The 27,478-nt window shown below is 41.1% G+C and overlaps 1 long non-coding RNA gene across 1 annotated transcript; it reads right to left on the bottom strand.

Moving 5' to 3' along the window:
* Positions 1–22,388: 22,388 nt before the first annotated feature.
* On the bottom strand, positions 22,389–27,104 carry LOC120020091. Its single transcript, XR_005472406.1, has 4 exons — positions 27,043–27,104; positions 25,456–25,600; positions 25,008–25,165; positions 22,389–22,926 (listed from the first exon to the last, which is right to left on the bottom strand). It is a non-coding gene; the product is annotated as an uncharacterized LOC120020091 (long non-coding RNA).
* Positions 27,105–27,478: the final 374 nt, after the last annotated feature.

Here is a 27,478-nt window from a genome sequence, read left to right as displayed (position 1 = left end):
TTTTTAATCAAATGAGCAGAATCAGTATATTTTTATCTAAATTTGCATTTTAGCCAAATACATTCAAAATATTTTTAGTAGTAAAAAATTACATTTATTTTCTAATCAGTAGTTTTAAGTAGACAAATCTTACATTTTTTAGCCAAAGATTTTTTAGACTATACATTTGTTACTGAATTAAGAACTTGGTTTACTAAGATTTCTACAAAGTTTAAATTACTTTTAACCATTTCAAACAAGTTCTTTGTCAACAATGAATTTGGCTCTTCTTACTTTTCCTTTATACCCCACAAACAACATTTGAAGTTATAAATACCACTGCAAAAGTCCTATCAACGTTAAGAGTTAAGAGTCTGTGTTTTCCAGAGTATCATTAGCAGTGCACTGCTTAAGTCAGTCTAGCCAAGCATGGCCAATATGGCGCTTACCGGCTGTCTTTCACAGTTTTGTGGAGGGCTTGGACTTGCACAGTCACCTTGATCACAAAGATGACGTTTCCTTGGTCTTGTGGTGTTATAAATGCTCCTTTCACTGCGGTCTAAAGACAACAGCAGAGCCAGGTGCTGGCACGCCCAGATTGCCTGGAAGATTTGTTCCACCTGGTTCACCACTGATTGAAGGAGGAGAAGTTTCACCACTGAGGAGCTCCCAGGCAGTTTGTCAGCACAACCACTAATGAGTTGTGGAGCTTCTCAAAATAATTTTCTTCACCTCCAACAGCAAGTAAACAAAGTCTAATCAAAATCAATTGCGAATGACAATAGTTCCTCAAAGTATTTTCGTAAAATATTGCCAGCTCTCGCCCTTTCGATAACCACTCGGCATAAAAGGGAAAAATGTAATGCTCTAATCCAGTGGAAATGTCATAAAATACCTAATTACTTCTTATTCTTTGCACAAATAGCCGACAGCTGTGTCTGTCCCAAACTCACTGGCGAGGGAAACTCTGAGGGCCCAGAATATTTTATACAATGTTGCAAGCTTGCTATCTTGAGTTTTGGGCCGACCCAGTTGATAGTTGATACAATGTTTCAAGTTCGTTGTAGACAGGCCATCAGCCAATGTGATTTATAGGATATTTATTTTTATCAGGATACTTTCTACCTGCAGGCTGCAATGTTTTTATTTGTTGACTTTATGTAGACTATTTTTACATAGTTGGCAATGGCAATAAAAGTTACTTTTAGATTTGTATAATTTTCATTTAGACTTAGATAGAATGTAGATTAATCACAGACAATGATTTTGAGATACTATTATAAATTAAATGAAACTGTTCCAGTAAAATGTATCTATGAAAATCGTAACTGGCACGCAGATCAGTTGAAATGGTAAGATAACTTGGCACTCCAAATGGAGGTTGCAGACCGCTGGTGTAGCCCATTACCGGAAACTTCAGGCGCATAACGGCAGAATTTTTCTCCTTCTGGTTAGGTTATCTTGATCTCTGGCTCGAGTCATTTGTGTGTCTTAATTATTTGATCAAACAGCGTGCTTAAAGCATCAGACTAGTTCCGTCCATATAGTTGATTTTATTAAAACACATAGGTTGTGTCTATATATGGAAAAATACACATAACATTTCAACCAATCGATTGGTAGAAAGAACAGACGACTCTTGGTTGACCAAGATTTATTTTAGGTGGGGACAGCACTAGAACATGATTATGGGGCTCCTGAGTGGCGCAGCGGTCTAAGACACTGCATCTCAGTGCTTGAGGCGTCACTACAGACAGACCGGTTCGAGTCCAGGCTGTGTCACAACCGGCCGTGATTGGGAGTTAAATAAATTAAATAAAACCGAGTTCATTCATGAAGTTCAGACCCCTCCCCCTTTTCCACATTTTGTTACAGCTTTATTTTAAAATGGATTTAAAAAAATAGAATCCTCATTAATCTACACACAATAATGAAAAAGTGATAACAGGTAAAAAACAGAAATACCTTATTTACATAAGTATTCAGACCCTTTGCTATGAGACTCGAAATTGCTTTCAGTTGCATCCTGTTTCCATTAATCATCCTTGAGATGTATCTACAACTTGTTCGGAGTCCACCTGTAGTAAATTCAATTGATTGGACATGATTTGGAAGGCACACACCTGTCTATCTATATAAGGTCCCAGAGTTGACAGTGCATGTCAGAGCAAAAACCAAGCAATGAGGTCGAAGGAATTGTCCTTAGAGCTCAGAGACAGCATTGTGTCGAGGCACAGATCTGGGGAAGGGTACCATAACAAATTCTGCAGCATTGAATGTCCCCAAGAACACAGTGGCCTCCATCATTCTTAAATGGAATACTCTTCCTAGAGCTGGTCACCTGGCCAAACTGAGCGATTGGGGGAGAAGGGCCTTGGTCAGGGAGGTGACCAAAAACCTGATGGTCACTCTGACAGAGCTCCAGAGTTCCTCTGTGGAGATGAGAGAACCTTCCAGAAGGACAACCATCTCTGCAGCACTCCACCAATCAGACCTTTATGGTAGAGTGGCCAGACGGAAGCCACTTAGTAAAAGGCACATGACAGCCTGCTTGGAGTTTGACAAAAGGCCCCTTAAGACTCTAAGACCATGAGAAACAAGATTCTCTGGCTTGATGAAACCAAGATCGAACTCTTTGGCCTGAATGCCAAGAGTCACGTCTGGAGGAAACCTGGCACCATCCCTACGGTGAAGCATGGTGGTGGCAGCATGATACTGTGGGGATGTTTTTCAGCAGCAGGGACTGGGAGACTAGTCAGGATCCAGGGAAATATTAACAGAGCAAAGTGCAGAGATCGTTGATGAAAGACCTGCTCCAGAGTGCTCAGGACCTTAGACTGGGGGTGAAGTTTCACCGTCCAACAGGACAACAACCTTAAGCGCACAACCAAGACAACGCAGGAGTGGCTTCGGTAGAAGTTTCTGAATGTCCTTGAGTGACATAGCCAGAGCCCGAACTTGAGCCCGATCTAACATCTCTGGAGAGACCTGAAAATAGCTGTGCAGTGATGTTCCCCATCCAACTTGACAGAGCTAGAGAGGATCTACAGAGAAGGATGGGAGAAACTCCCCAAATGCAGGTGTGCCAAATAAATTAGCTAAATGAAAGGGGGGGGGGGGGGGGGAGAATAATTTAATACATTTTAGAATAAGGCTTTAACGTAACAAAATGTGGAAAAGGTCAAGGGGTCTGAAAACTTTCCGAATGCGCTGCATACAGCAACACCTCCCCCATAAGCATTCCTGTCTTTTCTGTAGATGTTATATCCCTGTATTGCTACTGCTGTAACAAAGGAATTATCTCAGTGAGTTTCAGAGATGAACAGTACAGTGCATTCCAAATTCAATAGGCGGGCAAGTAAACAAAAACGTTTTCAAATAAAAACTATTCCAGAAATAGGTTAAAGCCTATATAACGCCCGTCCAAGAGACGGTCGAACAATCACGTTCACATTGTCATGCTGTGACACGCAGTTCCTAAGCTAATTCTCACGAAATCCCGTTTTAAAGTCAGGGTATGAGTCGAGAAACATGCCTATTTTCCTTAAAAGTACGTAATGTCACGATTGCAAAGCTATACGATATTACAGAGAACAAGTTAATTATCTCACATCTTTGAAAATATTTATAATGTTGTGCTTCTTGTTCACAGAGGGTAATTCATGCCAATGTTCTTTTCTTTAAGCTGTTAATACAAATCGAAAGGAGTTTCCAATATCCTCATTTCTTAAAGTATTTCTGGTGATAGCTAGTGATAGTGATACACAAGCTAGGTCTATTTGAAACATTGCCATCCCATTGCAGCCTTTACCAGCCACCAGGTTCAGAAGCTTTAAAACCACATAAAAAATATTTAAAACACAATTCTATTTTTGCCCAAAGTTAAGATTGAAATTATTCAAACTTAACATAATTCATGCTGGTTATTATTTTAGGCTATTTTAGTTTTGGAGTCAAAGATAGTTTTGCAATAGTTTTCATTTTTCAAACAGGTTTGTTATTTTATTTCAGTTTACTAAATAGTTTTCCCCTAATTACTTTTTCTATAATGAGCATGGAGGTTTCCCCTATCACCAGTCATAGGTACTGGCGACAAAGCACCTCGTAACCTAGCTGGGAATGGGACAGATGGAAGCCTTCTGTGGTAACAGACGGGGGCGATTTGTAATCAAATCTAATTCCCAGGAATGGGGTTCATATGAACCACAGAGACTGTGTGTGGGATAATAACATGGTCGTGTCCAACCCTGCTTGTTCCCTCGACTTCGCTACCAACCACCAATCTCCAACAGGGCCCTTAACCTGTATCACTAGACACCTCATAGTGAGCTACAGGTAGGAATCAGCAATGAATCCCAATAATGAGACACCTCTGGGGAGGGGTGTCAGAAACATAAAAATATATATATATATATATAAATTGTGTTTTATGTCAAACTGTTTTTTACCAATCGGTCAAGACACCAACTTAGACTTTACCGTGAAATGCTTTACTTATAAGCCCTTAACCAACAGTGCAGTTCAAGAAGAAGAAAATGTTTACCAAGTAGACTAAAATAAAAAGTAATAATAAAAAGTAACACAATGACAATAACGAGGCTATATACAGCGGGCACCGGTACAGAGTCAGTGTGCGGGGATACAGGATAGTTGAGGTAATCTGTACATGAAGGTGGGGGCGTAGGGGCTATGCATAGGTAACAAACAACCAGTGAGTAGTAGCCGTGCACAAAAGGGAAGGGGGTGGGGGGGTCAATGTAAATTGTCCAGTGGCGATTTTATGAATTGTTCAGCAGTCTTATGGCTTGGGGGTAGAAGCTGTTGAGGAGACTATTGGTCCTAGACTTGGCGCTCCGGTACCGTTTGCCGTGCGGTAGCAAAGAAAATAGACTATGACTTGGGTGACTGGAGTCTCTGACAATTTTGTGGGCTTTCCTCTGACACCGCCTATTAAATAGTTCCTGGATGGCAGGAAGCTTGGCCACAGTGATGTACTGGGCCGTTCGCACTACCCTATTTAGCGCCTTACGTTCAGATGCCGAGCAGTTGCCATACCAGGCGGTGATGCAACCGGTCAGGATGCTCTTGATGTTGCAGCTTTATTACCTTTTGAGGATCTGGGGACCCATGCCAAATCTTTTCAGTCTCCTGAGGGGGAAAAGGTTTTGTTGTGTCCTCTTCACGACTGTCTTGGTATATACGCACGTGGGTGATTAAAAGATGAACTGAGGTCCACTCTCCAGTCCAGTTGAGGGTGGTAATACACCTTAAAGGTGGTTACCAACCGCCATATAAAGTCCAAAGAAGAAAAAGAAGCCTGAAGGAAGGAGAAATGACGAGAAACTAATTTGGTTAACCTTTTGGGGCATCGCGACTGGTTACCTATTTTGATGTGATATGAAAGTATTGTGTGAAATTATTTTGATGTGATATGAAAGTACAGCAATTTATGTTTCTAGAAACGTATCGCAATTGAGAATCGATTCACATTTAGGTGAATTATTTGACTATTTTACCTGCCAGAGCCAGTCTACCTCTGAAAATAACATACAGTCCATGGACCTTGAGGAGTAACGGGGGCAGCAATCAGCAGTAGAAACAATAACAAAGCATACTCCCTGCCCGTTTCGGTAAAAAGCTGAGGGATGGGGCTGGAGAAATGCAACCATCCATGATATCAACATTCTAGCTTTAACCATGTTTTGAGGATATACAGTGTTTGTTAATATTTACTGACAAACATTGGAATTAAAAAAGCTTATATTTTGGGTTCTGATGGGGTACGACAGTTGAACTAAGCTCATGAGGCATTTATAAGTGAATTCTTCAAGAAACAATGGGTACATATCATTAATGTATAAGTCCCAAAATGGATGTAACAACTGCTGATTGCCCCTTTAAGACTACATATTGGGCTAATCTAATAGGAGATATTGAGGACTACAGTATTTCAGGCAGTCAATGATCAATTGATCAATTGTTAACGTTTTGTTGATGGTCCACTCTTGATGTTCTACACGTTACAGTGTAGCTTCAGCCATTCCTACAGAACAACATTAAAGTGTAGAAGCCCTTTAATGCATATTGGTTCAACGACTGCAGAGACGGTACTTACTGGTGTTAAACAAATCTCCAACCTCCTCTTCGTCCTCCAATGTGACAGTAATCTCCTCCTCTTTCACTCCAAAAACTGCATCCTCCTCTTTCTCCTCCTCTTCTTTTACTGTAACAGCCTCCTCCTCTTTCACTCTGAACGCATCTTCCTTTTCTTTCACTGAAACGTCTTTCTCTTCTTCTTTCACGGTAACAGCCTCACCCTCTACTTGTTTTTGTAGTGTGACAGCTTCCTCTTCCTCTTTAACGAGAACTTCTTTCTCCGTCCAGCAGACCACATCTTCTTTAGCAGGAGGAGAGTAACTTAGTGAACTCATGGTCGGGGATGTTAGCTAGCTAGCATTAGCGACTAGCCTAGTTCTAAACCAGCTAGCTGACAAACAACGTAAATATATAATTAAACGGGCCAACAAGTACATACGACAGAAGTGTGTTTAATACACAGCGACTAATATACACCAAAACAGTGTAAAGAGCGTGAATGTTGTAGCTATGTTTGCTAGAAAACTACAGAGGTGTCTGATTAGCTGTTGTTGTTGAAGGAGCGTCCCGTCCACTAGATTATTCGTCCCACTGGCAACATCGCCTGAACCTAAAAGACGCACATCGCCATCTGCTGACTGGAGTGGGCAACGCAGTTGAGGAACCAAACGTTTATTTTTCATTTATTTCATAAAAGTTGAATATTATATTAAGTCGTTAAAAGAGAAGCATGTGTTGATTGATTCGTGTTTAATGAGTGAAAATTTTAAATAAACTTTACACCAAACACATTTGACATGGGTCATTTTGACCCCAGAGGCATATCTTTGATCATAGCCAAAAGGTGGTTTATTAAATTCTTCCAATTTTTCATGACTTTGTCAATGAACTTTTTCTTAATAAATCTAAATCATGGTTTAGTGTTTCTGTATCAAAATGGACTTTTAACAAATTCAAATCCTTTGGAGTCATTTTGACCCCAGCCAAAAGCACATTTGATAAACAGGATCGAATCGAATCACATTTTATTGGTCACATACACATGTTTAGCAGATATTATTGCAGGTGTAGCAAAATGCTTGTGTTTCTAGCTGCGACAGTGCAGTAATATCTAACAAGTAATATCTAACAATTTCACAACATAGACCCAATACACACAAATCTAAGTAATTTAATCTAGGTTTCTCTGTAGACATGATCCATCCCACCAGAGGGTGGAGGGGCACCTGTATCAGTGTTTTTTTATTACCAGATACACACCTGCAGACACACAGTATAGTGCCTCCCATGTACTCCTCTTAGATTGAAATTTTCTATAACACGTATCACATGACTGTGTACAAAACTGCCAATGGTAGAAAACTCTGCCAGTGGAAGAAACCCCTGCCAGCGGTAGAAAACTCTGCCAGCGATATACAGTGCATTCGCAAAGTATTCAGACACCTTCACCTTTTCCACATTTTGTTACGTTACAGCCTTATTCTAAAATTGAATAATTTTTCGCCCTCATCAATCTACATACAATACCTCACAATGACATCACAATACCCCATAATGACATCACAGTACCCCACAATGACAAACCCAAAACAGGTTTTTAGAAATTTTTGCCAATATATTTACTTAAGTGTTCAGACCCTTTGCTATGAGACTCGAAAGTGAGCTCAGGTGCATCCTGTTTCCATTGATCATCCTTGAGATGTTTCTACAACTTGATTGGAGTCCACCTGTGGTAAATTTAATTGATTGGACATGATTTAGACAGGCACACACCTGTCTATATAAGGTCCCACAGTTCATGGCAGAGCAAAAACCAAGCCATGAGGTCAAAGGAATTGTCCTTAGAGCACTGAGACAGGATAGTGTCGAGGCACCGATCTGGGGAAAGCTACCAAAAAATGTCTGCAGCATTGAAAGTCCTCAAGAACACAGTGGACTCCATCATTCTTAAATGGAAGAAGTTTGGAACCACCAAGACTCTTCCTAGAGCTAGCTGCCCGGCCAAACTGAGCAATCGGGGGAGAAGGGCCTTGGTCAGGGAGATGACCATAAACTCGATGGTCACTCTGACAGAGCTCCAGAGTTCCTCTGTGGAGATGGGAGAACCTTCCAGAAGGACAATCATCTCTGCAGCACTCCAACAATCAGGCCTTTATGGTAGAGACCAGACGGAAGCTACTCCTCAGTAAAAGGCACATGACAGCCCGCTTGGAGTTTGCCAAAAGGCACCTTAAGGACTCTAATCATGAGAAACAAGATTCTCTGGTCTGATTAAACCAACTCTTTGGCCTGAATGTCATGTGTCATGTCTGGAGAAAATGGGTACCGTCCCGGTGAAGCATGGTGGTGGCAACATCATGCTGTGGAGATGTTTTTCAGCAGCAGTGCAAATTGTCCACTGGTTTTGGTGTAATTTCTCACCCATTTTGTCAGTAGGAAAGTCAATTTCCCCTCAGGCACACACATTAGTTGATTGTTAATATGAAGGTCATTTGTGTAGAATGTACTTTTCCCCACTCATTCACCCCATCTCTTTACATTGCTTATGCATATTCTGTGGCCTGACTCAAATTCCGAACACAATGCCCATCCTGGCAGATCTAAACCTAATGTGAACACATTGTGACTTTTGTGCATCCAGACCTAATGCAGCTTGGAGTGATCAGATGACAGAAGTCACATTTAGGTGCCAGGTGTAACTGAGGCCATAGATGTTCCAAATCCATTACTTTGTGTTTTATATAATATGACTAAATGTGTTTCTGTGTTGCAGGGGCAGTCAAGAAATGGAACTGCAAGGCCACAGAACATGACATAAGCAGAGTTGTGAGAGACCACCTCAAGCCCCTGGTAGAGCCGGGGGTGGTGTTTACCACTCCACCACGCCTTCAGCAGGCTTGAAAAGTGGGATTGATCTGTTTGACCCATTTGTTTGTTTCAATGTTTAATAGTTGAATCCTTTGATGTATTGTTGATTTCAAAATTTTTCATCTTCAACAAATGTGTTGGTTAAAAAGTGATACTAAACGTACATACCATGCACTATTTTAACATAGTGGGAGATATACTGAATTTATACTATTTTTCATACTAAGACGGACCAAGATATGTTTCTTTTGCACATATTTGTTCATTGGTTTAGCAAGAGTCTGTTGATTGGTTGGTCATTGGGTTCACTTGTTTTACAATATGTTCAAATCAAATCAAGCTTTATTTATACAGCACATTTCAGACATGGATGCAACCCAATGGCTTCACAGGAAAATACTAATAAACAATGAAAATAAACATATTTACCACAACAAACATAAGAGGATAAAAAACAAGATTATCAACTGAAAAACTAATGAGCATTCTAAGGAAATGCCATCGATTAAAATATTAACAATTGGATGCAACATCCAACCCAAAATATAAGCTTGTTTTACTCCATTGTTTGTTGTTATATTCGCCAGCAGGAAAACCAGAAATGTTGCTCAAACAGAAGAGGGAACTAACAAAGAGTCATTGACAACAACCACAACTAAACAGGTTTTAGGAGGGGTTCTGAAAGACACTATGGGGGTCCACTGAAAGTTGACTAGTAACAACAACTGGGACCTAAAAGACACCCACCATGAGACCCACTAAATATGCCCAAGAAGAGGCAAACAAAAGAAAAACCCACACCAAACTTAAAGACAGGAAGAACAGCAAAAAGGTGGAGCAACTAAAGGTGTTAACTCTCCACATCTATCAGACAACCGGAGCACTGGGCCAGACACTCTTACCGGACTGGGGAGGCGCACTGTATGCTTGATGCATGGAGCCGGCACAGGTTGCACCGGACTGGTGACACGCTCTTCAGGGCGAGTGCGGGGAGCAGGCACAGGACTTACCGGACTGTGGAGGCGCACTGGAGACCTGGTGCGTAGAGCCGGCACAAATTGTACCGGAACGGTGACACACACTTCAGGGCGAGTGCGTGGAGGAGACACAGGACGTACCGGACTGGGGAGGCGCACTGGAGGCCAGATGCGTGAAACCGGTGCAGATGACACCAGACTGGTGTCACGCTCCTCAGCACGCCCGCACTGCAGCACTCTCATCGCCACCACCTCCCTCCAGAATCTTTCTTCGAGTTCCTCCTTTGACTCTCTGACGGTCTCTGGCTCATTCCTCGGCTCCGCCGACCACCCCGTGTGCCACCCCCCCAAAAAATTGGGCCTGTTCTTTGGGCTTTCCTTGTGGCCGCGAACCCCGGCGTCGTTGCTGTTCTCCCTTCTCTCCTTGGGTCTGCTTCCTTTCGTGTCTTGCCAAGACTTCCTCCCAAGTCCAGGATATTCTCTCCTCGATCGCCTCCAAAGACCAGGATGCCATCTCCTCCCGGGCACGCTGCTTGGTCCTGTCGTGGTGGAATCTTCTGTCACGGCTGTGTGTAGAGACGGACCAAGGCGCAGCGTGCTCTGAGTTCCACACCTTTCTTTATGTGAAACCTACAAAACAAAAAGAAACCAACAACAAACCGTAACATCAGAGTGTGTGTGTTATTTCATCGTTTTGATGTCTTCACTATTTTTCTTCAATGTAGAAAATAGTAAAAATAAAGAAAAACCCTTGAATTAGTAGGTGTTCTAAAACTTTTGACCGGTAGTGTAGATCCATTAGTGCTTTCTTCCGTGGGCTGTGGCCCTCCTTGTCTGAATTTGGTCAATATGTCCTCCAAAATAGTTTATAGCCCACTGTGGCAAAGACTATACTTTCAGGAGTTAAACACAATAAAAAAAAATCACCTTGTTTGTCTCATTCTTCCAACCTAGCTAGTGACTTTATAAAACACAATATTTGGTATTTGTATTTTATATTACACCAACGATATAGGAAAGCATCTGGTGGCAAAATAGCCAAAAATATATAGGGTGTACACCCATAAAATTATTAATTCATTCAAGGTTTACAAATATGCCCAATCAATAGAACATTATGTCAGAAAACAATAGTCTAAACTCAATGTCTCTACCATAAATGGTTGAAAAGTTACCGACGATTTACTCTGAGAATTTAACCTCACAACACCAAATATGGAACACATACAACCAAGTGCGGTGCAGTCTAAACTAGCAATGGTCATAGCAAATGATCGTTAATATTTTATTAACACTGTCAAGTACAAGTATATGAATGTTATAATATTGTAGAGAAAAAGCTAATGATTAATTCTATGTAATTTCTAATGACATCAGGCCAAGAATACGACGTTTGGACCTGAATTTCGTAGCTCCCTCTTGAATTGACCCTTTTTCTCTCTACATTGTATAGCAAGTAAGTGAATATATAAAAAGAATATATGTCATTCATCAGACGCTTTTATCCAAAGCGACTTACAATAAAACCTGCTGTCATTTACTTATGGGTGGTCACAGGCGTTGCAAGCGTCATGCTCTATCTTTTATTATTTATTTTTATATATTTTTATTAACAAATATCAACAAACAAAAGAGGAATAGTCACATGCAAACAAGCATACAAACAAACTATTTACATTGCCAGGAATCCTAAACAAACAAATCATATTCATTAATAATACAAGTTTTAATTGCCTTTTTGTTTTTCATTTTAGTTAAAGTGTTGCCATATTGTTTAAACTCATTTATAAAGTGAAAAAAGTTAGGTTTTGAATTAGACCATTTGTGAATATGAAACCTCCCAGGAATATCCCCACCGCACCCACAGGCAGGTTCAACTCACCTGGAAAAGTTATACTCACACGTCTTTAGTGCTACCAGTGTGCTGGAGTTTCATTCAACAAACCCACAGGGGATGGGAGAACAAAAAAAGTGTGTTTAATGCCATTCAACATCAGTACTGACAGGAGGGAACATTTCAGTTGGAGCATGTCCAGGTTTCTATGGCTTCATTGAGACAGGCTGCCCAATTCAGTCATTTTTTTGAGTAATTGGTCTTTTGAGCAATCAGATATGCTCTGAAAAAGAGCTGATGCGAAAATATCTAATGTGATTGGTCAAAAGACCAATTAGTTGAAAAAATATCATAATTGGGCTGCCTGTCTAAACGCATCCCTTGTCTCTCTGTCTCTGACCCAAACTTCAGTCCTTACATCGATTACAGAGGGCTGGAAAGGATTACGATCAAGAATCGTTACCCCCTACCCCATGTCCGCCGACAGCCTAATTAAATACACAAAATTATCCACATTCACCTCAGATAAACACATTTCTGCCATTATAAAACACATTTCTGCCATTATAAAATACAAGGTTTCCACTTTTAAGCAAAGTTTCCCAAAATAGAAACCCACCATTTTTAATCAAATGAGCAGAATCAGTATATTTTTATCTAAATTTGCATTTTAGCCAAATACATTCAAAATATTTTTAGTAGTAAAAAATTACATTTATTTTCTAATCAGTAGTTTTAAGTAGACAAATCTTACATTTTTTAGCCAAAGATTTTTTAGACTATACATTTGTTACTGAATTAAGAACTTGGTTTACTAAGATTTCTACAAAGTTTAAATTACTTTTAACCATTTCAAACAAGTTCTTTGTCAACAATGAATTTGGCTCTTCTTACTTTTCCTTTATACCCCACAAACAACATTTGAAGTTATAAATACCACTGCAAAAGTCCTATCAACGTTAAGAGTTAAGAGTCTGTGTTTTCCAGAGTATCATTAGCAGTGCACTGCTTAAGTCAGTCTAGCCAAGCATGGCCAATATGGCGCTTACCGGCTGTCTTTCACAGTTTTGTGGAGGGCTTGGACTTGCACAGTCACCTTGATCACAAAGATGACGTTTCCTTGGTCTTGTGGTGTTATAAATGCTCCTTTCACTGCGGTCTAAAGACAACAGCAGAGCCAGGTGCTGGCACGCCCAGATTGCCTGGAAGATTTGTTCCACCTGGTTCACCACTGATTGAAGGAGGAGAAGTTTCACCACTGAGGAGCTCCCAGGCAGTTTGTCAGCACAACCACTAATGAGTTGTGGAGCTTCTCAAAATAATTTTCTTCACCTCCAACAGCAAGTAAACAAAGTCTAATCAAAATCAATTGCGAATGACAATAGTTCCTCAAAGTATTTTCGTAAAATATTGCCAGCTCTCGCCCTTTCGATAACCACTCGGCATAAAAGGGAAAAATGTAATGCTCTAATCCAGTGGAAATGTCATAAAATACCTAATTACTTCTTATTCTTTGCACAAATAGCCGACAGCTGTGTCTGTCCCAAACTCACTGGCGAGGGAAACTCTGAGGGCCCAGAATATTTTATACAATGTTGCAAGCTTGCTATCTTGAGTTTTGGGCCGACCCAGTTGATAGTTGATACAATGTTTCAAGTTCGTTGTAGACAGGCCATCAGCCAATGTGATTTATAGGATATTTATTTTTATCAGGATACTTTCTACCTGCAGGCTGCAATGTTTTTATTTGTTGACTTTATGTAGACTATTTTTACATAGTTGGCAATGGCAATAAAAGTTACTTTTAGATTTGTATAATTTTCATTTAGACTTAGATAGAATGTAGATTAATCACAGACAATGATTTTGAGATACTATTATAAATTAAATGAAACTGTTCCAGTAAAATGTATCTATGAAAATCGTAACTGGCACGCAGATCAGTTGAAATGGTAAGATAACTTGGCACTCCAAATGGAGGTTGCAGACCGCTGGTGTAGCCCATTACCGGAAACTTCAGGCGCATAACGGCAGAATTTTTCTCCTTCTGGTTAGGTTATCTTGATCTCTGGCTCGAGTCATTTGTGTGTCTTAATTATTTGATCAAACAGCGTGCTTAAAGCATCAGACTAGTTCCGTCCATATAGTTGATTTTATTAAAACACATAGGTTGTGTCTATATATGGAAAAATACACATAACATTTCAACCAATCGATTGGTAGAAAGAACAGACGACTCTTGGTTGACCAAGATTTATTTTAGGTGGGGACAGCACTAGAACATGATTATGGGGCTCCTGAGTGGCGCAGCGGTCTAAGACACTGCATCTCAGTGCTTGAGGCGTCACTACAGACAGACCGGTTCGAGTCCAGGCTGTGTCACAACCGGCCGTGATTGGGAGTTAAATAAATTAAATAAAACCGAGTTCATTCATGAAGTTCAGACCCCTCCCCCTTTTCCACATTTTGTTACAGCTTTATTTTAAAATGGATTTAAAAAAATAGAATCCTCATTAATCTACACACAATAATGAAAAAGTGATAACAGGTAAAAAACAGAAATACCTTATTTACATAAGTATTCAGACCCTTTGCTATGAGACTCGAAATTGCTTTCAGTTGCATCCTGTTTCCATTAATCATCCTTGAGATGTATCTACAACTTGTTCGGAGTCCACCTGTAGTAAATTCAATTGATTGGACATGATTTGGAAGGCACACACCTGTCTATCTATATAAGGTCCCAGAGTTGACAGTGCATGTCAGAGCAAAAACCAAGCAATGAGGTCGAAGGAATTGTCCTTAGAGCTCAGAGACAGCATTGTGTCGAGGCACAGATCTGGGGAAGGGTACCATAACAAATTCTGCAGCATTGAATGTCCCCAAGAACACAGTGGCCTCCATCATTCTTAAATGGAATACTCTTCCTAGAGCTGGTCACCTGGCCAAACTGAGCGATTGGGGGAGAAGGGCCTTGGTCAGGGAGGTGACCAAAAACCTGATGGTCACTCTGACAGAGCTCCAGAGTTCCTCTGTGGAGATGAGAGAACCTTCCAGAAGGACAACCATCTCTGCAGCACTCCACCAATCAGACCTTTATGGTAGAGTGGCCAGACGGAAGCCACTTAGTAAAAGGCACATGACAGCCTGCTTGGAGTTTGACAAAAGGCCCCTTAAGACTCTAAGACCATGAGAAACAAGATTCTCTGGCTTGATGAAACCAAGATCGAACTCTTTGGCCTGAATGCCAAGAGTCACGTCTGGAGGAAACCTGGCACCATCCCTACGGTGAAGCATGGTGGTGGCAGCATGATACTGTGGGGATGTTTTTCAGCAGCAGGGACTGGGAGACTAGTCAGGATCCAGGGAAATATTAACAGAGCAAAGTGCAGAGATCGTTGATGAAAGACCTGCTCCAGAGTGCTCAGGACCTTAGACTGGGGGTGAAGTTTCACCGTCCAACAGGACAACAACCTTAAGCGCACAACCAAGACAACGCAGGAGTGGCTTCGGTAGAAGTTTCTGAATGTCCTTGAGTGACATAGCCAGAGCCCGAACTTGAGCCCGATCTAACATCTCTGGAGAGACCTGAAAATAGCTGTGCAGTGATGTTCCCCATCCAACTTGACAGAGCTAGAGAGGATCTACAGAGAAGGATGGGAGAAACTCCCCAAATGCAGGTGTGCCAAATAAATTAGCTAAATGAAAGGGGGGGGGGGGGGGGGGAATAATTTAATACATTTTAGAATAAGGCTTTAACGTAACAAAATGTGGAAAAGGTCAAGGGGTCTGAAAACTTTCCGAATGCGCTGCATACAGCAACACCTCCCCCATAAGCATTCCTGTCTTTTCTGTAGATGTTATATCCCTGTATTGCTACTGCTGTAACAAAGGAATTATCTCAGTGAGTTTCAGAGATGAACAGTACAGTGCATTCCAAATTCAATAGGCGGGCAAGTAAACAAAAACGTTTTCAAATAAAAACTATTCCAGAAATAGGTTAAAGCCTATATAACGCCCGTCCAAGAGACGGTCGAACAATCACGTTCACATTGTCATGCTGTGACACGCAGTTCCTAAGCTAATTCTCACGAAATCCCGTTTTAAAGTCAGGGTATGAGTCGAGAAACATGCCTATTTTCCTTAAAAGTACGTAATGTCACGATTGCAAAGCTATACGATATTACAGAGAACAAGTTAATTATCTCACATCTTTGAAAATATTTATAATGTTGTGCTTCTTGTTCACAGAGGGTAATTCATGCCAATGTTCTTTTCTTTAAGCTGTTAATACAAATCGAAAGGAGTTTCCAATATCCTCATTTCTTAAAGTATTTCTGGTGATAGCTAGTGATAGTGATACACAAGCTAGGTCTATTTGAAACATTGCCATCCCATTGCAGCCTTTACCAGCCACCAGGTTCAGAAGCTTTAAAACCACATAAAAAATATTTAAAACACAATTCTATTTTTGCCCAAAGTTAAGATTGAAATTATTCAAACTTAACATAATTCATGCTGGTTATTATTTTAGGCTATTTTAGTTTTGGAGTCAAAGATAGTTTTGCAATAGTTTTCATTTTTCAAACAGGTTTGTTATTTTATTTCAGTTTACTAAATAGTTTTCCCCTAATTACTTTTTCTATAATAAGCATGGAGGTTTCCCCTATCAACCAGTCATAGGTACTGGCGACAAAGCACCTCGTAACCTAGCTGGGAATGGGACAGATGGAAGCCTTCTGTGGTAACAGACGGGGGCGATTTGTAATCAAATCTAATTCCCAGGAATGGGGTTCATATGAACCACAGAGACTGTGTGTGGGATAATAACATGGCCGTGTCCAACCCTGCTTGTTCCCTCGACTTCGCTACCAACCACCAATCTCCAACAGGGCCCTTAACCTGTATCACTAGACACCTCATAGTGAGCTACAGGTAGGAATCAGCAATGAATCCCAATAATGAGACACCTCTGGGGAGGGGTGTCAGAAACATAAAAATATATATATATATATATAAATTGTGTTTTATGTCAAACTGTTTTTTACCAATCGGTCAAGACACCAACTTAGACTTTACCGTGAAATGCTTTACTTATAAGCCCTTAACCAACAGTGCAGTTCAAGAAGAAGAAAATGTTTACCAAGTAGACTAAAATAAAAAGTAATAATAAAAAGTAACACAATGACAATAACGAGGCTATATACAGCGGGCACCGGTACAGAGTCAGTGTGCGGGGATACAGGATAGTTGAGGTAATCTGTACATGAAGGTGGGGGCGTAGGGGCTATGCATAGGTAACAAACAACCAGTGAGTAGTAGCCGTGCACAAAAGGGAAGGGGGTGGGGGGGTCAATGTAAATTGTCCAGTGGCGATTTTATGAATTGTTCAGCAGTCTTATGGCTTGGGGGTAGAAGCTGTTGAGGAGACTATTGGTCCTAGACTTGGCGCTCCGGTACCGTTTGCCGTGCGGTAGCAAAGAAAATAGACTATGACTTGGGTGACTGGAGTCTCTGACAATTTTGTGGGCTTTCCTCTGACACCGCCTATTAAATAGTTCCTGGATGGCAGGAAGCTTGGCCACAGTGATGTACTGGGCCGTTCGCACTACCCTATTTAGCGCCTTACGTTCAGATGCCGAGCAGTTGCCATACCAGGCGGTGATGCAACCGGTCAGGATGCTCTTGATGTTGCAGCTTTATTACCTTTTGAGGATCTGGGGACCCATGCCAAATCTTTTCAGTCTCCTGAGGGGGAAAAGGTTTTGTTGTGTCCTCTTCACGACTGTCTTGGTATATACGCACGTGGGTGATTAAAAGATGAACTGAGGTCCACTCTCCAGTCCAGTTGAGGGTGGTAATACACCTTAAAGGTGGTTACCAACCGCCATATAAAGTCCAAAGAAGAAAAAGAAGCCTGAAGGAAGGAGAAATGACGAGAAACTAATTTGGTTAACCTTTTGGGGCATCGCGACTGGTTACCTATTTTGATGTGATATGAAAGTATTGTGTGAAATTATTTTGATGTGATATGAAAGTACAGCAATTTATGTTTCTAGAAACGTATCGCAATTGAGAATCGATTCACATTTAGGTGAATTATTTGACTATTTTACCTGCCAGAGCCAGTCTACCTCTGAAAATAACATACAGTCCATGGACCTTGAGGAGTAACGGGGGCAGCAATCAGCAGTAGAAACAATAACAAAGCATACTCCCTGCCCGTTTCGGTAAAAAGCTGAGGGATGGGGCTGGAGAAATGCAACCATCCATGATATCAACATTCTAGCTTTAACCATGTTTTGAGGATATACAGTGTTTGTTAATATTTACTGACAAACATTGGAATTAAAAAAAGCTTATATTTTGGGTTCTGATGGGGTACGACAGTTGAACTAAGCTCATGAGGCATTTATAAGTGAATTCTTCAAGAAACAATGGGTACATATCATTAATGTATAAGTCCCAAAATGGATGTAACAACTGCTGATTGCCCCTTTAAGACTACATATTGGGCTAATCTAATAGGAGATATTGAGGACTACAGTATTTCAGGCAGTCAATGATCAATTGATCAATTGTTAACGTTTTGTTGATGGTCCACTCTTGATGTTCTACACGTTACAGTGTAGCTTCAGCCATTCCTACAGAACAACATTAAAGTGTAGAAGCCCTTTAATGCATATTGGTTCAACGACTGCAGAGACGGTACTTACTGGTGTTAAACAAATCTCCAACCTCCTCTTCGTCCTCCAATGTGACAGTAATCTCCTCCTCTTTCACTCCAAAAACTGCATCCTCCTCTTTCTCCTCCTCTTCTTTTACTGTAACAGCCTCCTCCTCTTTCACTCTGAACGCATCTTCCTTTTCTTTCACTGAAACGTCTTTCTCTTCTTCTTTCACGGTAACAGCCTCACCCTCTACTTGTTTTTGTAGTGTGACAGCTTCCTCTTCCTCTTTAACGAGAACTTCTTTCTCCGTCCAGCAGACCACATCTTCTTTAGCAGGAGGAGAGTAACTTAGTGAACTCATGGTCGGGGATGTTAGCTAGCTAGCATTAGCGACTAGCCTAGTTCTAAACCAGCTAGCTGACAAACAACGTAAATATATAATTAAACGGGCCAACAAGTACATACGACAGAAGTGTGTTTAATACACAGCGACTAATATACACCAAAACAGTGTAAAGAGCGTGAATGTTGTAGCTATGTTTGCTAGAAAACTACAGAGGTGTCTGATTAGCTGTTGTTGTTGAAGGAGCGTCCCGTCCACTAGATTATTCGTCCCACTGGCAACATCGCCTGAACCTAAAAGACGCACATCGCCATCTGCTGACTGGAGTGGGCAACGCAGTTGAGGAACCAAACGTTTATTTTTCATTTATTTCATAAAAGTTGAATATTATATTAAGTCGTTAAAAGAGAAGCATGTGTTGATTGATTCGTGTTTAATGAGTGAAAATTTTAAATAAACTTTACACCAAACACATTTGACATGGGTCATTTTGACCCCAGAGGCATATCTTTGATCATAGCCAAAAGGTGGTTTATTAAATTCTTCCAATTTTTCATGACTTTGTCAATGAACTTTTTCTTAATAAATCTAAATCATGGTTTAGTGTTTCTGTATCAAAATGGACTTTTAACAAATTCAAATCCTTTGGAGTCATTTTGACCCCAGCCAAAAGCACATTTGATAAACAGGATCGAATCGAATCACATTTTATTGGTCACATACACATGTTTAGCAGATATTATTGCAGGTGTAGCAAAATGCTTGTGTTTCTAGCTGCGACAGTGCAGTAATATCTAACAAGTAATATCTAACAATTTCACAACATAGACCCAATACACACAAATCTAAGTAATTTAATCTAGGTTTCTCTGTAGACATGATCCATCCCACCAGAGGGTGGAGGGGCACCTGTATCAGTGTTTTTTTATTACCAGATACACACCTGCAGACACACAGTATAGTGCCTCCCATGTACTCCTCTTAGATTGAAATTTTCTATAACACGTATCACATGACTGTGTACAAAACTGCCAATGGTAGAAAACTCTGCCAGTGGAAGAAACCCCTGCCAGCGGTAGAAAACTCTGCCAGCGATATACAGTGCATTCGCAAAGTATTCAGACACCTTCACCTTTTCCACATTTTGTTACGTTACAGCCTTATTCTAAAATTGAATAATTTTTCGCCCTCATCAATCTACATACAATACCTCACAATGACATCACAATACCCCATAATGACATCACAGTACCCCACAATGACAAACCCAAAACAGGTTTTTAGAAATTTTTGCCAATATATTTACTTAAGTGTTCAGACCCTTTGCTATGAGACTCGAAAGTGAGCTCAGGTGCATCCTGTTTCCATTGATCATCCTTGAGATGTTTCTACAACTTGATTGGAGTCCACCTGTGGTAAATTTAATTGATTGGACATGATTTAGACAGGCACACACCTGTCTATATAAGGTCCCACAGTTCATGGCAGAGCAAAAACCAAGCCATGAGGTCAAAGGAATTGTCCTTAGAGCACTGAGACAGGATAGTGTCGAGGCACCGATCTGGGGAAAGCTACCAAAAAATGTCTGCAGCATTGAAAGTCCTCAAGAACACAGTGGACTCCATCATTCTTAAATGGAAGAAGTTTGGAACCACCAAGACTCTTCCTAGAGCTAGCTGCCCGGCCAAACTGAGCAATCGGGGGAGAAGGGCCTTGGTCAGGGAGATGACCATAAACTCGATGGTCACTCTGACAGAGCTCCAGAGTTCCTCTGTGGAGATGGGAGAACCTTCCAGAAGGACAATCATCTCTGCAGCACTCCAACAATCAGGCCTTTATGGTAGAGACCAGACGGAAGCTACTCCTCAGTAAAAGGCACATGACAGCCCGCTTGGAGTTTGCCAAAAGGCACCTTAAGGACTCTAATCATGAGAAACAAGATTCTCTGGTCTGATTAAACCAACTCTTTGGCCTGAATGTCATGTGTCATGTCTGGAGAAAATGGGTACCGTCCCGGTGAAGCATGGTGGTGGCAACATCATGCTGTGGAGATGTTTTTCAGCAGCAGTGCAAATTGTCCACTGGTTTTGGTGTAATTTCTCACCCATTTTGTCAGTAGGAAAGTCAATTTCCCCTCAGGCACACACATTAGTTGATTGTTAATATGAAGGTCATTTGTGTAGAATGTACTTTTCCCCACTCATTCACCCCATCTCTTTACATTGCTTATGCATATTCTGTGGCCTGACTCAAATTCCGAACACAATGCCCATCCTGGCAGATCTAAACCTAATGTGAACACATTGTGACTTTTGTGCATCCAGACCTAATGCAGCTTGGAGTGATCAGATGACAGAAGTCACATTTAGGTGCCAGGTGTAACTGAGGCCATAGATGTTCCAAATCCATTACTTTGTGTTTTATATAATATGACTAAATGTGTTTCTGTGTTGCAGGGGCAGTCAAGAAATGGAACTGCAAGGCCACAGAACATGACATAAGCAGAGTTGTGAGAGACCACCTCAAGCCCCTGGTAGAGCCGGGGGTGGTGTTTACCACTCCACCACGCCTTCAGCAGGCTTGAAAAGTGGGATTGATCTGTTTGACCCATTTGTTTGTTTCAATGTTTAATAGTTGAATCCTTTGATGTATTGTTGATTTCAAAATTTTTCATCTTCAACAAATGTGTTGGTTAAAAAGTGATACTAAACGTACATACCATGCACTATTTTAACATAGTGGGAGATATACTGAATTTATACTATTTTTCATACTAAGACGGACCAAGATATGTTTCTTTTGCACATATTTGTTCATTGGTTTAGCAAGAGTCTGTTGATTGGTTGGTCATTGGGTTCACTTGTTTTACAATATGTTCAAATCAAATCAAGCTTTATTTATACAGCACATTTCAGACATGGATGCAACCCAATGGCTTCACAGGAAAATACTAATAAACAATGAAAATAAACATATTTACCACAACAAACATAAGAGGATAAAAAACAAGATTATCAACTGAAAAACTAATGAGCATTCTAAGGAAATGCCATCGATTAAAATATTAACAATTGGATGCAACATCCAACCCAAAATATAAGCTTGTTTTACTCCATTGTTTGTTGTTATATTCGCCAGCAGGAAAACCAGAAATGTTGCTCAAACAGAAGAGGGAACTAACAAAGAGTCATTGACAACAACCACAACTAAACAGGTTTTAGGAGGGGTTCTGAAAGACACTATGGGGGTCCACTGAAAGTTGACTAGTAACAACAACTGGGACCTAAAAGACACCCACCATGAGACCCACTAAATATGCCCAAGAAGAGGCAAACAAAAGAAAAACCCACACCAAACTTAAAGACAGGAAGAACAGCAAAAAGGTGGAGCAACTAAAGGTGTTAACTCTCCACATCTATCAGACAACCGGAGCACTGGGCCAGACACTCTTACCGGACTGGGGAGGCGCACTGTATGCTTGATGCATGGAGCCGGCACAGGTTGCACCGGACTGGTGACACGCTCTTCAGGGCGAGTGCGGGGAGCAGGCACAGGACTTACCGGACTGTGGAGGCGCACTGGAGACCTGGTGCGTAGAGCCGGCACAAATTGTACCGGAACGGTGACACACACTTCAGGGCGAGTGCGTGGAGGAGACACAGGACGTACCGGACTGGGGAGGCGCACTGGAGGCCAGATGCGTGAAACCGGTGCAGATGACACCAGACTGGTGTCACGCTCCTCAGCACGCCCGCACTGCAGCACTCTCATCGCCACCACCTCCCTCCAGAATCTTTCTTCGAGTTCCTCCTTTGACTCTCTGACGGTCTCTGGCTCATTCCTCGGCTCCGCCGACCACCCCGTGTGCCACCCCCCCAAAAAATTGGGCCTGTTCTTTGGGCTTTCCTTGTGGCCGCGAACCCCGGCGTCGTTGCTGTTCTCCCTTCTCTCCTTGGGTCTGCTTCCTTTCGTGTCTTGCCAAGACTTCCTCCCAAGTCCAGGATATTCTCTCCTCGATCGCCTCCAAAGACCAGGATGCCATCTCCTCCCGGGCACGCTGCTTGGTCCTGTCGTGGTGGAATCTTCTGTCACGGCTGTGTGTAGAGACGGACCAAGGCGCAGCGTGCTCTGAGTTCCACACCTTTCTTTATGTGAAACCTACAAAACAAAAAGAAACCAACAACAAACCGTAACATCAGAGTGTGTGTGTTATTTCATCGTTTTGATGTCTTCACTATTTTTCTTCAATGTAGAAAATAGTAAAAATAAAGAAAAACCCTTGAATTAGTAGGTGTTCTAAAACTTTTGACCGGTAGTGTAGATCCATTAGTGCTTTCTTCCGTGGGCTGTGGCCCTCCTTGTCTGAATTTGGTCAATATGTCCTCCAAAATAGTTTATAGCCCACTGTGGCAAAGACTATACTTTCAGGAGTTAAACACAATAAAAAAAAATCACCTTGTTTGTCTCATTCTTCCAACCTAGCTAGTGACTTTATAAAACACAATATTTGGTATTTGTATTTTATATTACACCAACGATATAGGAAAGCATCTGGTGGCAAAATAGCCAAAAATATATAGGGTGTACACCCATAAAATTATTAATTCATTCAAGGTTTACAAATATGCCCAATCAATAGAACATTATGTCAGAAAACAATAGTCTAAACTCAATGTCTCTACCATAAATGGTTGAAAAGTTACCGACGATTTACTCTGAGAATTTAACCTCACAACACCAAATATGGAACACATACAACCAAGTGCGGTGCAGTCTAAACTAGCAATGGTCATAGCAAATGATCGTTAATATTTTATTAACACTGTCAAGTACAAGTATATGAATGTTATAATATTGTAGAGAAAAAGCTAATGATTAATTCTATGTAATTTCTAATGACATCAGGCCAAGAATACGACGTTTGGACCTGAATTTCGTAGCTCCCTCTTGAATTGACCCTTTTTCTCTCTACATTGTATAGCAAGTAAGTGAATATATAAAAATAATATATGTCATTCATCAGACGCTTTTATCCAAAGCGACTTACAATAAAACCTGCTGTCATTTACTTATGGGTGGTCACTGCGTTGCAAGCGTCATGCTCTATCTTTTATTATTTATTTTTATATATTTTTATTAACAAATATCAACAAACAAAAGAGGAATAGTCACATGCAAACAAGCATACAAACAAACTATTTACATTGCCAGGAATCCTAAACAAACAAATCATATTCATTAATAATACAAGTTTTAATTGCCTTTTTGTTTTTCATTTTAGTTAAAGTGTTGCCATATTGTTTAAACTCATTTATAAAGTGAAAAAAGTTAGGTTTTGAATTAGACCATTTGTGAATATGAAACCTCCCAGGAATATCCCCACCGCAACCACAGGCAGGTTCAACTCACCTGGAAAAGTTATACTCACACGTCTTTAGTGCTACCAGTGTGCTGGAGTTTCATTCAACAAACCCACAGGGGATGGGAGAACAAAAAAAGTGTGTTTAATGCCATTCAACATCAGTACTGACAGGAGGGAACATTTCAGTTGGAGCATGTCCAGGTTTCTATGGCTTCATTGAGACAGGCTGCCCAATTCAGTCATTTTTTTGAGTAATTGGTCTTTTGAGCAATCAGATATGCTCTGAAAAAGAGCTGATGCGAAAATATCTAATGTGATTGGTCAAAAGACCAATTAGTTGAAAAAATATCATAATTGGGCTGCCTGTCTAAACGCATCCCTTGTCTCTCTGTCTCTGACCCAAACTTCAGTCCTTACATCGATTACAGAGGGCTGGAAAGGATTACGATCAAGAATCGTTACCCCCTACCCCATGTCCGCCGCCTTGGAGTTGGCCCTAGGAGCCCAATTCTTCACAAAACTGGACCTCCGCAACGCTTAAAATCTGGTGAGAATCAGGGAGGGAGATGAGTGGAAAACTGCCTTAAACACCCCTAGTGGTCACTGAGTATTTAGTCATGACCTTTGGAATATCGAACTCAACAGCAGTCTTTCAAGCATTGATCAATGACACTCTTAGGGATATGTTGAACGGGTTCGTCTTTGTTTACCTCGCCGACATCCTGATCTTCTCCAAAAACCCTCCGGAACACATACAGCCCTGTCCCACCTCACTCAAGCAGGTTTTTGCTGGAATCCCGAGGCTGACAGGGCATTCATAGAGCTCAAGGGACGTTTCAACTCCGGACCCATCCTCGTTCATCCTAATCCTACTCACCCCTTTGTGGTAAAGGTGGACGCCTCGGACACCGGAGCTGGTGCGGTACGTTCACAGCAGAACGAGGAGGACAAGAAACTTCAACCAATACACCTTTCTCGCCAGCGGGTGTCAACTACGATGTAGGCAACCGGGAGCTCTTGGCAGTTAAGTGGGCCCTTGAGGGGTGGAGACACTGGTTGGAACCACTGCTTCATATTCTGGTCTCTTCTCTGCACCTGGGTCCAACTTTACCACGTCACAGTTATAGCATCTCTTAATCCCTTCTCTTAACATGTATGGCCCCAAAACTTAATCAAGCAGCTGACCAATTACGCAAGACTTTAGTTCTAAATTAACTGAGATTAATCAACAACTGGATACATTTATTTATTTCTAAAGTCGAACTATCCTCCGCATTGGAGTATCTCTACAAGCACAAGTTTAACCAGTATTTCAGTTGTTTTACCGTCCCATGAAGAAGTGTGGCAGGCCTGTGAGGAAGGATCCTACAGCCATGAGGAGACAGCCCATAGCAATGAGCCTGGGCCGGTGCAGCTTCGCCCCAAAATGGCTGACCACAGCCAGGAACAGCAGGTTACCTGCAAGAAAAACTGACAACAATACATTCAGCTTTAAGATAGTGGCACCTCCAGAAAATCGTCTCTCTCTCACTGTATGCACTAAAAGTCCACCAGACTGAGCGTGCTCGGCCAGTTTACCAGCTAGTGAGCACAATTTTACACAAAACCAATAACATGTAAAACCAACTCAGAAATCCCTAACAAATGGATTCTTTATAAAAAATCTCCAAGACAAAATCCAGTAAGCTACTGTTAGGGTTGCGAAAGTTCAACTGAGATAGGAACAATATTACACCTGAACTTGGTTAAAATAATTGTTTAATTCAAAAGGTAATAAATGGCAAATACAATTTCCGTATATACGGGTTCAATGTTTCATCACGCAGGATAAGACAGAGAACTGATTTGTTTCTGACAAAGATAGTATATTATACTCGTGACAGAGATAGTTCCCGCTTCCGAGCCGGCCTGTCAGAGTAGAGACTGGGCGTGGTTTAGACTTACCCAGCCTATCGTTGATGTTTGCACACAAGCTGGTCCCAGCTTCTTTGCGCTTTCTGGTGTCCCTTCATTGTTGCTGTGTAGATTACGCTCCTTCACCCCAGAGACTGGGGTCAGACAGTTTTATAACATTGTCTGAGATATCTGCACCTGTATACATTGTCCACTGTTCTCGCTCAAGGCTAACTACAGCTTCCCAGCTTCTTATCTGAGCTAACTGTTACTTCCAGCACACACACACAGACATCCAGGCGCCCAGGCCAACAGGTTGTCAATATCCAATCACATATGATATAGTTGCTAATCACGTTTGTTATAGTATTCAATCACATATGATATAGTTGCTAATCACGTTTGTTATAGTATTGGGTTATAGTGCATGACTCAGAACCTCACATATGTTTTTCGTGTGTATAGTTTATCTGTTATTGTCTGGTCAGCAGTCTCCTGATTCACCCCCCTCCTGTGTCTCTCTAAGATTAGCACAGTCTCGGCCACACAGTACAGCGCCCACACTACTGATACTTTGTTGCATACACACACATATTTCATACAGTACAGCGCTCTCTTTAACACACACACATTTCAGGCTGATATTCATGGTTAGACAGAGCACTGGTAAGAGTAGAGACTAATGGAAAATGCAGGTTCACAAGAGTCAGCAATTCAAACTTTAATGCATAAGAAGCCCTACTAGCTTATAGTTAGTTAAGCATGTCAAAAAACCTTATAAAAACCCCACACTACTCAGTGAACATAGTCTCTGTGACTCGTAAATCGTTTTTTACCTCAGCTAGCATCAAGCTAACATATACTCTCACTCAATGTAAATCACGTTCTTCTCTCACTCAGCTTGACACAAAGCCAAAACAAAACCTTTCCTAACGTGATAATACCTTGACAAAGTTGTTAAATAGCATGTTATTACATATTGTGTATATATTTGAACGTTTGGAAGTTCTGTTACATACCTGTAATAGTAAAAAGAACAGACACAGTTTACCTCTGTAAAGTTCTGATCCTTATTCCGCAGAATGGTGAGCGCTTGGTCATAACTTGCTGTTTCTCCTGCTACAACAGTGCAACAGCGCCATCTATTGGCCTGATGGACTGCTAACGCTAAAGTGTGTAGAAAATACAATTTAGATTATTTAAGACAAATACATAAACAAATTGGGGGGGGGGGGGTATGATAAATGGGTGTCTGTTTTTAGTGACATTGTTTTCAACATATTACACATGCACAATCGTACATGTGCATTTTAGAGTATTATTAAGAACCTTGAGTGTGGAACTGCAGGGCGTTTACGCAAAAACAACATGAATTTCACATGTGAACACGGGAAGAGTTCCAAAAACATGTTTTCATGTAATGTTATGTGAAGATAATGTGATCAAGGTGTATGA

This window comes from Salvelinus namaycush, chromosome 25 (genome assembly GCF_016432855.1).
Source record: "Salvelinus namaycush isolate Seneca chromosome 25, SaNama_1.0, whole genome shotgun sequence".
Classification (NCBI taxonomy): Eukaryota; Metazoa; Chordata; class Actinopteri; order Salmoniformes; family Salmonidae; genus Salvelinus; species Salvelinus namaycush.
The sequence above is the reverse complement of the archived record's forward strand: the minus strand, read 5'-3'. Positions and strand labels throughout refer to the sequence as shown.